This window comes from Megascapheus bottae, chromosome 4 (genome assembly GCF_031878675.1).
Source record: "Megascapheus bottae isolate mThoBot1 chromosome 4, mThoBot2.hap1, whole genome shotgun sequence".
Lineage (NCBI taxonomy): Eukaryota > Metazoa > Chordata > Mammalia > Rodentia > Geomyidae > Megascapheus > Megascapheus bottae.
The window spans coordinates 51,094,412-51,108,602 of NC_143512.1; the positions used below are offsets into that span (position 1 = coordinate 51,094,412).

General features: G+C 36.7%; 1 protein-coding gene and 1 pseudogene across 1 annotated transcript in view; one reads left to right on the forward strand and one right to left on the reverse strand.

Moving 5' to 3' along the window:
• The window catches only part of Zswim6 (zinc finger SWIM-type containing 6), a 175,597-nt gene that overhangs the window by 137,386 nt on the left and 24,020 nt on the right, over positions 1 to 14,191 (reverse strand). The window lies entirely within an intron of this gene.
• Positions 2,833 to 3,230, forward strand: LOC150064446 (large ribosomal subunit protein eL32 pseudogene; annotated as a pseudogene).

The window sequence follows — 14,191 nt, forward strand, 5'->3', positions numbered from 1 at the left end:
ATTTGTAGGAGTTGCTTATTCATTAAGTAAATCCACCCATTATCTCTGATGAGTTGAAAATGTTCTTTCAACTTTGCTTTTTACTTAGCTTTGTGGTAGTTTCTGACATGGAGAAATGTTTATTTCTAAGCAGTCTAATTCATGAATTTTTGTACCATTTCTTGGATTTATGTTTCAAATAACTTCATCCTAAATTATAAAAAAGCCCATTTAGCACTATTTCTTTTGTAAAGTCTGCTTTCATTTAAAGTTACAAATTACAGACCAACTTTTTCTTCCAGAAGTGTACCCACTTATCCTAACACTATAATTACTGAATAAATTTCATCATTGATTTCAGATGTCAACCTAAATTATATCTTGCATTTTGAAGTTTTTAAGGTTTTATTTTTTTGATGTTCAACCATACACATGCCATCACTACACTTTAATTACTCTACCTTACTAGTATCTCTAATACCTGCTTGAGTTGATTCAACATCTTCATTATTCTTCTTTTCCATAATGTATTATCATATGCTCATTTCTGTATTAACATTAGACTGCAATAAACAGGGATATATGTAGCATTTCTCTTGTTTATTGATCTATATACTCTTTCAGATATTTGCCCAAAAGTAGTAAGGGCAGGCTCATAAAGTAGGTCTACTTTTAGCATGGTTTCACTTATTTGTTGAATCTGGACTAAAATTATAATAGCTGATATTAAGAATAATAGCAGGACATGATTTAAGCAGACTATGAAAAGTCTGTAGTAGGAGGGAGAGGAAAGAGAATATTGAAAGTGAAGAGGATCAAAGTGCACTATGCATGTGTGTATATGTTTGCATGTATATAAGCATAATGTACATATGTATGAAATTATCTAAATACTACCATCCCATATTATGGTCAGCCAGTACACTTTGACTAGCAAAAAGTCAGAGTCTAAGTATTTCTCAAGTGGTAGAACACCAGCTCTGAGCAAGAAAGCAGAGCAAAAATTCAAGGCATTGAGTTTAAGCCCCTGTTCTGAGTGGGGGGGGGAGTTGGTTTGAAGATTGGCTCAAGAAGAGTACCAGCCAAACAAAATGAGGCTCCTGAGTTCAACCCCCAGCACTGAAGAAAAAAAAAATAATCACACATAACAAAACAGCATCAAGAAACTAAAGAAGTAGGGTGAGGTCAGACTGTAAAATTTCTATGGACAATAGAAATCCAGAATGGAACTGTGGCTCAAAGTGGTAGGACACTAGCCCTGTGCAAAAAGAGCTTAGGGACGGCACTCAGGCCGAGTTCAAGCTCCATGACTAACTGAAAATAAAATAAAATAAAAGTAGATATAGAAAGTTACTGCAGGGGCTGGGAGTTTGGCCTAGTAGCAGAGCACTTGCCTAGCATGCAGGAAGCCCTGGGTTCAATTCCTTGGTACCACATACACAGAAAAAGTCAGAAGTGGTGCTGTGTCTCAAGTGGTAGAGTGCTAGCTTTGAGCACAGAGAGGCTCACAGACAGTGTCCAGACCCAGAGTTCTAGCCCCAGGACCAGCAGAGAGAGAGGGAGGGGGGGAGGGAGGGAGATGAGAGAGGGAGGAAGGGGAAAAAAAGAAAAGAGAGAGAAAGAAAGAAAGTTAATGCAATATGGCAGCTATGGTGTAGTTAGGATGTTGCAATAATGATGACACGGAGAGGATTTGTTTTATAGACATTGAGAGAACAGAAATGAGAAGACACTGGCAATATCTGTCACTGGTTAGAACCAGAGAACAAGGAAGAAAAGGCAGGTTTGGAAGGAAAATTGTAATGAAAAGATGTACAGTTAACCACATACTGTGAAGTTGCATTGCAAAATCCAGAGCTCAAGAAACAAACATTTTACAAGGTGCTCTGAGAGTAAAAATTTTTAAATAGGAAAATAACCCAGAAAAGTATGGAAGATGAGAGCAGGCTCTTGAAAACAATTGGATTTACCCAAAAGAGAAAGGGGGGAAAAGACTGGATTTATGAAATTCAAGGAAATACTACTGGGAGCCCATTACATTTAACAACACTTTCACCAGATTCAGTAGAGTGATGGGGCATAGAACAGAATGGAGAAGGGCAAAAGAGAGGAGAGAAGGAACATTTAACATAATAATAAAGCTTGAGTGTGATGACTCTGGTCATTTAAATGTGCAAAGGAAAAGCAAACACTGACAGGGAAAATGGAATGGAAAGGCTGGAGGTCAAAAGAGTATTTTGTTGTTGGTTTCATTTTGTTATTGTTGTTGGTTACATTTTGCTTTTGTTGTTGCTTTGCATTGCCAAGAATTAAACTAAGGGACTCTCCTGTGCTAATATGCACACTGAGTTACACCCTCAGCCCAAAAGGACACCTTTTATTTAAGATCCTAAGAGACTTCATGATTTCATTTGTTCAGTAGAAAGGAAAAATTATTTCTTTTCAGTAATGCTCTCATATTCGTAACAAACTGGAATGCTGATCAATTCTGTGGATTATCTTATAGTAGTGATGAAAAATCTCAGCCGTTTTCAATAGAATTTTATTAACACTTAAAGATAATAAATCAACATACAGCACAGATATGAAGCAGTACCCAAGGCAATTTGACATTAAAATTATATGGGATTTTAGGATACTCACATCAAACAGGAAAACAGGATTTAAAGTTCATGTGCCTAATGATCAATCACTCATCTGTACTTTCTCCAAAAAAAAAAGGTAAGAATAATCTGTATGTGACTGAGTAACTTCTTATGATTTTCCCACAGATTAAAGGCTTTACAGTTTCTTTAAAAGTACAGCCTCTTCCTCAGCGCTACCTATGGAGGTGGCTGCCATCTCCCGCTCGGCATCATGGCTGCCCTCAGACCTCTGGTGAAGCCCAAGATCGTCAAAAAGAAGACCAAGAAGTTCATCGACCACCAATAAGACCCATATGTCATGGTTAAGCAAAACCCAGGGGTACTGACAACAGGGTCCAGAGGGGATTCAAGGGCCAGATCTTGATGCCCAACATCGGGTTATGGGAGCAACAAGAAAACAAAGCCCATGCTGCCCAGTGGCCTCTGGAAGTTCCTGGTCCACAATGCCAAGGAACTGAAATGCTGCTTCTGTGCAACAAGTCCTACTGTGCTGAGATCCCCACAATGCTTCCTCCAAGAACGGAAAAGCCATCATAGAATGAGCAGCCCAGCTAGCCATCAGTCACCAATCCCAATGCCAGGCTGCACAGAGAGGAAAACAAATAGATAGCTCACATACACCTTTTATTTGTGCTTAAACCACAAAAACTGAAAGAAAAAAAAAAAGCACATCCCAATGCGGTACCTCACACCTGTAATCCTAGATACTAAGAAAGCTGAAATCTGAGGATCACGGTTCAAAGCCAGCCTGGGCCCTAAAGTCCATGAGACTCATCTCTAATTAACCACTAGAAAACATTAAATAAATAAGAAAGAAAGAAAGAAAGAAAGAAAGAAAGAAAGAAAGAAAGAAAGAAAGGAAGATAAAAGTTGGGCCGGGAGTTTGGCCTAGTGGTAGAGTGCTTGCCTAGCATGCACGAAGACCCGGGTTCCATTCCTCAGTACCATATGCATAGATAAAAGCCAGAAGTGGTAGAAAGTCCTAGTCTCTAGCCTTGAGAAAGTCCAAGGTCAGTGCTCAGGCCCTGAGCTCAAGCCCAGGACTGCCAAAAAAAAAAAAAAAAAAAAGTACGTGGCTGCTTTATTATATCCCTGAGTGTCCTATACAGGACACCTAATGTTTTATGGCAAAGGATTTAACTCTAATTGCTCTAATTGCTCTCTAAATACTGCACACAGAACTATGTGGCCATGAGATACAAATTCCTACATAAAACTCATTTTTGGAAGAAAAAAAATTCAATGATTAGAAACCTATCTATTGATGAGGCTAAGGGAAATGAACTCCAGGATAGGGAAACAAGAGGTTTATCTTTGATACTGTTGTTCTTAATGCACTATGTGAAGTTATTCCTTTTCTCTTTTTTTCACCTATGGTTTGTCTCATGTTGTTACTGTATCTGACTTTGGTACCTGGTATATTGTATATATATTTATTTGAAATAGGGAAAGGAAAGAGAAAAAATTAGACGGGGTAGTGGTAGGGAAAGTGGGAGAAAAACATGAGAAGGGGAATCAGTGTTCAAGAAGTAATGTACCCACTACCTGACAAATGTAACTGTAACCCCTCTATATGTTATCCCACAATAAAATACAATAAAAAAACCTAGTTTTCAATAAAGAAAATTGCTAATAATACCCCTAAAATCAAACAGATCAAGCTACTAATGTTCCTAATTAATTCTGAACTGTTTTTTTAAAAAATAAAAGCAATTTGAGTAAAGGCATTAACAAATTATTTATATATTACCCAATAAAACTCTATAAACATTTAATTGTGCAAGAAATACATAGTCAACTTTAAGGAGAAATTCTACTCCTGAACATTGCCTTTATCAAAATATGCAGCACAGATGGCTATACCAATTTTAAAGGATTTTGAAATATAAAATCTTCTTAGACTAGAGACAAGCGAATTTCCTAAACTAGAAGAAAAATAGAAATGAATCATAAACTTTAGGAAAAAATTTTCTAAACTTAGAAAAGGAATTGTATCAAAAAATTGACATCTTAAAGTATGCCATATGTCCTACAAAAGACAGTTACTATCATCTCAGCAATGGGACAAGGGGTAGGCGGTAGCCTTGAGCTGAAGAGCTCAGGGACAACATTCAGATCAAGTTCAAGCCCTATAACCCAGCAAACAAAAAAAGTCTGAGAGACCATCTCAACAGAATCTAGGCATATACTGGGTGCCAGTCACCTCAGCTATGGTAGAAATCAATCAATAAGAGGACCAAGGTCCAAGCCCCTTCACTTGGGTAGAAAGTGAGAGCCCATCGCAAAAATAACCAATGCAAAAGTGATTCAATGGCAAAGCACCTAACAAGCACAAAGTTTTTAGTTCAAACTCTGCTATCGCCAAAAGAAATTATTTTGTTCTATTAATGTGCAGAAAATATGCATCCCTATCAACATCTGGCTCAGGTGTATGGAATCAGAAGGCAACTTGGCAATATACATAAAGCACCATAAAAACATTCCTTTGGCTCCCATTACCTCCTCCAAAAGTCTAGAGGAAACACTGAAATGTGGGCAAATGTGAAGTGGAGGTAACTTATGGAACAAGCATAGTAATATTCATCTGAGCAATGTGAAAAAGGAAAACTTAGAAATAAGAAAGACACAAAATAAAACAATAGACAAATGAATATAATGTAAATCCACTTTTTATTACATATTTATGAACAATAATTTTAAAATGTGTAACAAGAAAAATGCTTTTTATACAGGGTCAAAATAGAAACAAATACATATAACCAAGCACAGTGGCTAACATCTGTAATTCCAGCACTCAGGAGGCAGAGATGGAGAGGATCGCTGTTCCACACCGCACTAGCCAAGAGAACAAGTTACAGAGATCCGCATCCTAATCTATAACCTGGGTGACATAAGGTATATGTCTGTCATCCAAGCTAAAAAGGAGGTTTAAACAGAAGATCATGGCCAGAACAAAAATATTAGATCTTGCTCAAAAAAAATAATATAAAAATGGCTGGGGACATAACTCAAATAGTGGAGCTTGCCTAGCAAGGCCTTTGAGTTCAAACTCCAATAGTGAGGGCGGGGGGTGGAGGAGGGTGTACAGATTGATGAAAATACCTTTTTAGTACACAGTGAGTTCCAACTTTAATACTACCAAAAAATACTGATTAATGAAAACTTTGATTAAAATGGCATTAAAATATTTTACCTGTTAACCTGTAAACATTTCATAATGTAGTTTGTTTACTCTTGTTAGTTTTTTGTTTTGTTTTGCCAGTCCTGGGGCTTGAATTCAGGGCCTCAGTACTATCCCTGAATTTCTTTTGCTCTAGCACTCTATCAACCTGAGCCACAGCACCACTTCTGGATTTTTCTATGTATGTGGTAGTGAGGAATCAGCTTCATCATGCCAGGCAAGCATTCTACCACTAAGCCACATTCCCAGACCTACTTCTGTTCATTTAATACAGTTTTGATAAATGGAGGTGAGATCCTGATACTGGTGGCTCATGCCTGTAATGTTAGCTAACAGGATTATGTAGGAGGCTGAGATTCAAAGACAGCCCAGGCAGGAAAATTCCATGAGACTCTTATCTCCAATTAACAAAAGGCTGGATTGGATATGGAACTGTGGCTAAAGTGATAAGTTGCTAGTCTTGAGCAAAAAAGCTCAGGGACAGTGTCAGTGCCCAGGCTATAAGTTCAAGCCTCAGATATGACGCATACATGGGCACACACACACAAATATAAAAGGTGGGAAATTTAATAAGGTATTTACAAATTTGAAATATAAGAACAAAATAGTGTAATTATAGAATGTCTCTGATAATCAATTATATAAAATATAAGTACCATAAAAACAAGCTGGAAAATACATGCATGTGATTGTAAGGTTACTTGGGACGTTAAAAGTTATCTTAAAATTAGAATTAAATATTCTAAATGCAAGTGGAGTTTTAAATTGGGATGTTAACCCCTCGACAGCTGTCAGTAGTCACTTTTTAATCTACCAAAACACTCAACATTTTTACCCAAAAAGCACTCTAATAAAAAAAAAATGCTAAAGCCCCTGTTAAATAAAATCCCAGACATTTTGAAAGAAATATGATTCTCTTAAAAGTTGAATGGCTAATATTATAAAGGTTTTCTACTGGACACTTATTTCAATTACCTAAAATGAATGACAATATCTTAATTTATTTTAATAAATGATACCCCTTTCAATACAATCTTAAAATATTTCAAAGGAGTATGTTTTTCTACTATATATTAGGTATCTTCCTTAACAAAGAAAATTATACTTGTGTGTCTACTATAAATCACTCATAATTATACTTTACATAAAATATAGTAGTTAACATGTTTTGAGTTATTATTATGTACTGAGCACTATGCTGTTGATCAAATCTAACTGAATCCTTGTAAAACTCCTATAATATAGGAATAAACAATTTTAAAATCAGGAAATCCAACCAATATTCTGTATGATCTCTGTGTTTTGTCTATTCTCTGGAAAGAGTTTGAGAACTGGAAAAATCAAGAACTCTAAACTCTTGACTGTTTTGAATCATACCCAGCTGCACAGCTTAGTGATGAATCTTGAGGAAAGCTAAAGAAAACCCATGTCTCATTGTTCTCAACAACAGAAAAGTGTGTAATAACTGCAGGTTTGGGGAGTATATCTTAGCAGTACAGCACTTATCTACCATGCACAAAATCCTAGGATTGATACCAAGACCACAAAAAAGTTTAAAAAAATAATTCAGACATCAGACATGGTAATGTGTGCCATTAATCCCACTCAGGAGGCTGAGGCAGAAGGATCACACATTTAAGGCCAGCCTGGGGTAGTAAATTTTGGAGAGGTGTCTTCTGAAAAGAAAATTAAAAGAGGGAGTATACTGTGATAGAAAGCCTGCCTAGTAAATATGAGCTCCTAATTTCAATCTCCAATATGGGGTTGGGGGATCCTGTATCATGAAAACGTTGTCAGGAGAAAACAGAATGCTTAGAAAGCAGTGACTACCTCAAACTGAGGGCTCAATAATCACAGTCAGCAAGTCACTCTTAGGGGACAATGACATATTTAGGTCTTTGGCCCCACACCAAATGGCTTCCAACTGCTCATACTGAGTTCTTGAGTCATTTCTATTTTCATTCTTTTAAGTTTCCTCTTTTAAGCTATCACTTAGTCACACGAGCACTATAGCTACTGATCTGTAGCATCTCATCTCTGTGCTGTATCTATGCTGTAAACCAGAAGGACAAAAGTTAGACTTTCTAATCTAGTTAGTTAGTTAGTTAGTAATCTGGTTGGTTGATTGGTTGGTTGTGGGGTTTAAACTCTGGGCCTGGACGCTGTCTATGAGTTCTTCAGCTCAAGGCAAACACTCTACCACTTGAGCTTTAGCACCACCCTAAACTAATTTCTAAGGAAGTCTAGGTTCTCAGACAGTTGATTCAGCACTCCCTGAACTAGCTGAGAGAAAAACTTCAGTGTGTTAACAACATAACATTTTTCTTTTCAGAGTTTGTTCGTTTCTTTGTGGGATTTGAAATGTTGAGGATAACATAAATTTACACACACAGAAAAACTTGGCCTTGATGGAGCACACTTAAATGTAGCATTGCTGTAATTCTACCAAACCAGATACACAAAGACAAAAATAAAGTGGCTATGATCTAGTACAGTAGATTACTCAAATCATCCATAAAAGTACAATCAGTCTTCCCAGGTTCATTAAGGGTTATGGGAGATTAGAAATCAAATCCAATGTCAGGTATAGTGGCTCAAACTTACAATCCCAGATACTTGGGAGGACAGTAGTGAAGGCAGCACTAGCAAAAAGTCAGCAATACCAACATCTCACCCAATAAAATCCTAGAAGTGATGGTGTGCACCAGTCATCCCAGCCACCGGGGAAGCATAAACAGGAGGATTATGTCCAGGCTAGAAAACACATAAACAAAGACCCTATTCAAAAAATAACTAAAGCATTAAGGGCTAAAGACTCAAGTGATGAATTACAGAAAGAGGGAAGGGGAAGGGGAAGGGGAAGAGGAAGAGAAAGAGGAAGAGGAAGGGAGGAAAAGGGAGATCTAATACAAGTATTTTGGGATTAGAATTTGGTTTGGATTTGGGGATGCAAGATTTTACTTTATAACCCAGGCTAATTTGGAACTTGTTCTGTTTTGGTTAAGGCTGACCTCCAACTCCTAGTCCTAATGCTGGGATCAAAGGAATGTACTACCACATCCAGTTTTAATAAAAGATGGAGGTTGGGATAGTGTATAGAAGAACTAAGGTATTGGGCTGCTAACCTCATTTTAGACATGACTTCCAAGCTTAGAGCCAAATACAGTAAGTTTGACAAAATAGTTCTGATTGCCAGCCAATCCAATGCTATTTGCACAAAGGGGAATTGACTCCACCCTTTCAGATCTTTCAATGATGAGCCCATTAGACAAAGTTAAGTACTGAAAACCACTAAGTGGTAGCAGAGAACATAATCACACTGTTTACTGTGAGACAGAGTCTTCACTGGATTAAAACAAAAGCACAAGGGAGGGTGAAATGGAGGTGAACATAAAAAATGAACTTGAGATGTTCCAAAAGTGGAAGGAGAACAGTCAAATCTGAGATTAAAATTTAGAATACCCACCTCTCTTAACAGCAAATATACCAAGTACAGCTATATTTTGTTATGCCATTGTAAATGCCATTCCTAAACATTTCTCAAAATGTAGTAAGAGTCATAAATTATGTAATAGGAATAAATTTCATGTTTTTAACTTCCATACCATTTCTATTATCAATTTCTTATCTTTCTATTATCTATTTTTCTTCACTGAACCTTTTTGAAATAATGAGGTTCACTGATACAACTGATATGTATTACATTAAAAAATAAAAATCATATGCCTGGGGTTAGCAGACTTTTTCTATACAAGACTTGAGAATAAGTATTTTATATTATTCAGGCCATAAAGTCTGTTTCCAAAGACATAGCAAAGAGTCACCATCTATGAATAATGAAGGGGGACCTCAGTAGACTCCAAACTTGCCAAACTGTTTGGGATTTTACAGTCTTCAAAACTGTGAAAAACGAATTTCTGTTGTTCATAAGCCATTGAGTGTTCAGTATTTTGTTACAGCAGCCTTAAAAGAGGAAGACACAAACTAATGAGCATAAGTCTGTTCCAATATAACTGTGGGCCCAGAATTCTGAATTTCACTCAATTTTCAAATGACAATATTTTAATATTTCTAAAAATGTTATGAATGCATTCTCAGTTTTCAGGCTATACAAAAACAGGTGGCAAGCCAGGCCATAAATATGCTGATCCTTGATATACACTACCCTAATATTAAAAAATAAAAATAAAATACATCAACTGCAACTCTGAGATTAAGTCACATTCTAACATAAATCTATCAATATGCTATTATATTCTCTAAAACAGAAACAATGCTGTACAGACTACTGGAAAGTTCTAGCCTCTAAAGTCAAAACAAAAATGTTCATTAACACAGTGCTCTCTAGGACCAGAAGCATAGCCTACCAATAGTGTGTTCGCCTAGCACGCATGAAGTCTTAGGTTCTATTCCTCAGTACCACATACACAAAAAAAGCTAGAAGTAGAACTGTGCCTCAAGCCGTAGAGTACTAGCCTTGAATAAAGGTGTACAAAAACACCCTGAGTTCAAGCCCCAGAACTGGCCAAAAAAAAAAAAAAAAAGACAGTGCTATCTAATAACATTTAGACATGTTTAATCTTTTTCACGTATACCTTAAACCTTGGCAGTTCTCATAATAACAACAGAGAGTTGCTTTGTTTTTCTGTGACAGAGAGAGGCTCATTATGTACACCAGGTTGGCCTCAAGCTCATAGTCCTTCTGCTTGGCTGGAATCACGGGCTTGAAATGCCATGCCTGGCCCTAAAAGAATATTTTTAGGATTATCCTTGAATATCTAGGTTCTCTCCCCACCCCCTAGAAGTCAATTAACCACTTGGGCACTGAGCAAATTATAAATTTATATAGCATTATAAAAGCTATTTCCTGAAGCTTTGTTAGAGTAAATGTCCAAAAAAAAAAAAGAATAAATATGAGGTCAGATACAAGTTTCAGAGAACATGGGAATAAAGCAACCTTCTGTGAGAGTAGCCAAAGTGTAGCAAGACAAATACTTACAAAAAAATTACAAATATATATTATATCATATACATTCAAAATAGGTTCCTCCTATCAGTGGATAATTGTTTCCTGGAACTGGTGAGAATATCGTGAGACAATTCTGGTGCCAACAGCCTGCACTGAAATTTTTCCATATGTTGGTCTCAGTGGGCTCTGACCAAACATTTTCCCTATATGTATTATCCTTGGTAGGGTGCGCAGAGAAAGATGCAGTCACAAATGGAAGAAGTTCCTCATTCCAACAATTGCCCCAGTTATCTATAAATCAGTGATTTATCCAGTACATACATTTAGTTGGGGTGGGGGAGAAGAGGGGAGAAGGGAAACAGCACCATAATATCTTAAGGCAGCATTTATAGAGGGGGAATATATGAACCAAACATCTATTTCAACTTTGGAAATATGAAAAAGTGTCATTGTGAAACCTTTAAAATAATTAGTAATTCCATTTACCCAGATCTTTGTTCACTCAGGGAACAGACAAAAGTGTAATTTCTTAAAAGTATCACCTACTTATTAGCTGGATTATTGGCAACAGGTAAAAACTAATATCATCCAACAAACTTCAACCTCCAGATAAACTGAAAAAGTAACAAATCTTTCCTTTGTAAGTATTTCTTATTCTTTGAAACTAGGATCTATAAAACAACATCAGTGGTTTGAGAGCTGGTTTTCAAATAATGAGTTGTGATTCACTAAGGGGGCAAAAATCTATATGGTAAGTCACAGAGCATTTTCCTAATGGAAATGAAGGAATGCTCCTGAGAATGTCTACAAACATGGTATATTTTAAGAGTTAAAGTTTTATCCCATGAAATTTTTGTTCTGTTTTCTAGTTATGTATGTGTTTACTTCACTGTCAAGTTTCTCACTTTGGAGGAAGATAATCTAAAACTGTCTATTAGACCTAAGTAGAAATAAAAGACAATCAGGAAAGCTATCAGACTAGTAATGAAAACTGCAGAGTAACCCTATCTATGGCTTAGAGAGTATCCCTATAGGTCCATGTGTTAAAGGCTTGGTAGCCTAGAATGGCACTATGCACTATGGTACAACTTCATGAGGTAGGGACTACTAAAAGGTCCTTAAAGTAATGAAAATATACCCTTGACAGAAATTTAGGGACTTTGGTCTCTTTCTGGTCTTCTCTGTCTGTACTCCACTATGCATTTCTACCCTACCAAGGGCCTAAAGCCATGGTGCAAATTAATCTTAATTTGAACCTCCAAAACTGAATCAAATGAACCTTTTCTCTTTTGCTTTCTGTCCCTAAGGTAAGAAATTTGCTCCAACTCAGTCTCCATAATTGTGGGGACCAGAGGATCATAGCATTTATATCTGCTTGATCCTTTGGAGCAGAATCTCCAAATCTGTGAACTAAAATAAAATGTTTCTCTTCACAGGTTAATTCCTCCAAATATTTATAGTGAAGCAAAATATGGAAAACTCTGGGAGAGCTGGTATTATCTGAGAGCCTCGGGAAAGAAGAGAGCATAACCTAAAGGCACACATTTTGAAGACAAAGAGGAGGAAGCACTACCAATCCCAAATAAAGAGATAAGGGGAAGTCAAGGGGCTGAGGTTCCCCCTCAAAGTTTCCTTTACTGTAAGGAAAGCCAATAAACAGTAAATTTAAAAGAAAATATGTTCCCTTTCCATTTTCCACTTAAGAAATTTGGTATGAATTAACAGTGTCAGAGAATATTTGAGGCAAAGAAGGCAAAACTCGTAGATTACTGGCTCCACTGATACTTATCTACATACATCAACAGAATGTAACTTATCTAAACCATCTAGTTGCATGACTGAAGACACTACATGAGAGAACCATAGGATGGCCAATCATTTCAGGGATGACTGTGGCTTTCAAAAGGAATCAAAACACACTGAAGTGAAATTCGTCTTTAAAATGCATTTTTCACAATCATCTTGCAAATCTCACACTAAATTTCCTGGAAGGACAGATATATTTATAATAATCTGGAAGCAATGCTCTCAACAACAACAAAAAAGTATAATGGAGTAACAGGGTTGCCCTGTATTTACACTGGAGTTGCTCCAAAGCTATTATCCTGAGCTCCTGTCAATAAAAGCCACAGACTCTAATGTTCTGGGCAGTAGCCTCATTTGAGGCTAATGGGAATTGCTTGAAACATGTAAGATCTATCATCCTGACTTCTTTAAATGTCTTTGCCCTGCCCTGGTTCACAATTTCTTAAAAATAGCATATATTTTTGGCCTAAGAAAACAGGGCACTTCCTGGAGTGGAATTACTTCTTTTGTCAATATTTATCTAGAAAAGAAGTAACTACTACTCAGAAAACCAGTATGTTATAGAACATGTATGAAGTTCCAGGTAACTACCAATCTCACACACAAGTATTGCAGCACTGGAAGCAATGTTGATACATGTTAGGTACTCTAAAGTGATTCCCTCTCCTCAGTCTCTATTCTCCTTTCCTCCTTCCCAAGGCAGAGCCCAAACTGCAACTTACCACCCCCACAGAAAACACATAAGAATGCACAACTGATGTTTTTATTGGTCTTTATTTAAATACAAAATGAATATTAAGTAGCTGCTTGTAAGACATAAATTCCAACTGAATCCAACAGACAGCAGTAGAAGAACAAGAAGCTTCAGTGAGATAAAGGGAAACCATAATGAAGTCCAGCATCACAGAGACCACAGATGGAATTTCATAGAAATGGATACTGGTAAGCCAGGGAAAGAAAGGGATGAATAGAACACCAAAATAACTCCCATGTATTATCTATAAAATCAGTAATGACCTTCGAGAGAGATGAAGTAGGGGTAAAAAACAAGGCGATTCAAAAATTTTTAAGTGCTAAGTAAAGAAAATCAATGTTAAGTCACTCATTTTAAGTGCTCATCAATATAAAGGGAAAAAAACCAATCAGATGTATAGCCAAGATGGAAGATTATGAGCTCAAAGCACAGACTTTGAAATAAGACTATCTGAATTTACATTCTAATTCTGACAAGTAAAATGCTCCAATTACTTACCCACTATATTGTTTCCACACCTGTAAAGTAAGTATCAACTTTTTATTTAAGAGTATGACTTTTTTATCTATAATATTTTCTTCTCTGTATTATGAGACTAGTAATCTTATCGATTACATATACAAAGTCTCTTGCAGTTGTCTTTCGGTTGGGTTCTGCCCATAGAAAACAGTGACAAGAGACTGCAAGGTGAGTTAAAAAAGATGCCTTTTGATCTTCTTGTTTCTAGTGGTACCTAAAACAGCAGCAACACACAACTGTAGGCTCCAGCCTCATCCATAGTGGTGGTTTCAAAGCAACAGTCAGGTGAGGATTTTCCACAAATCTATAGAAGATGCATTTCACGCAGCAGCTTCCTG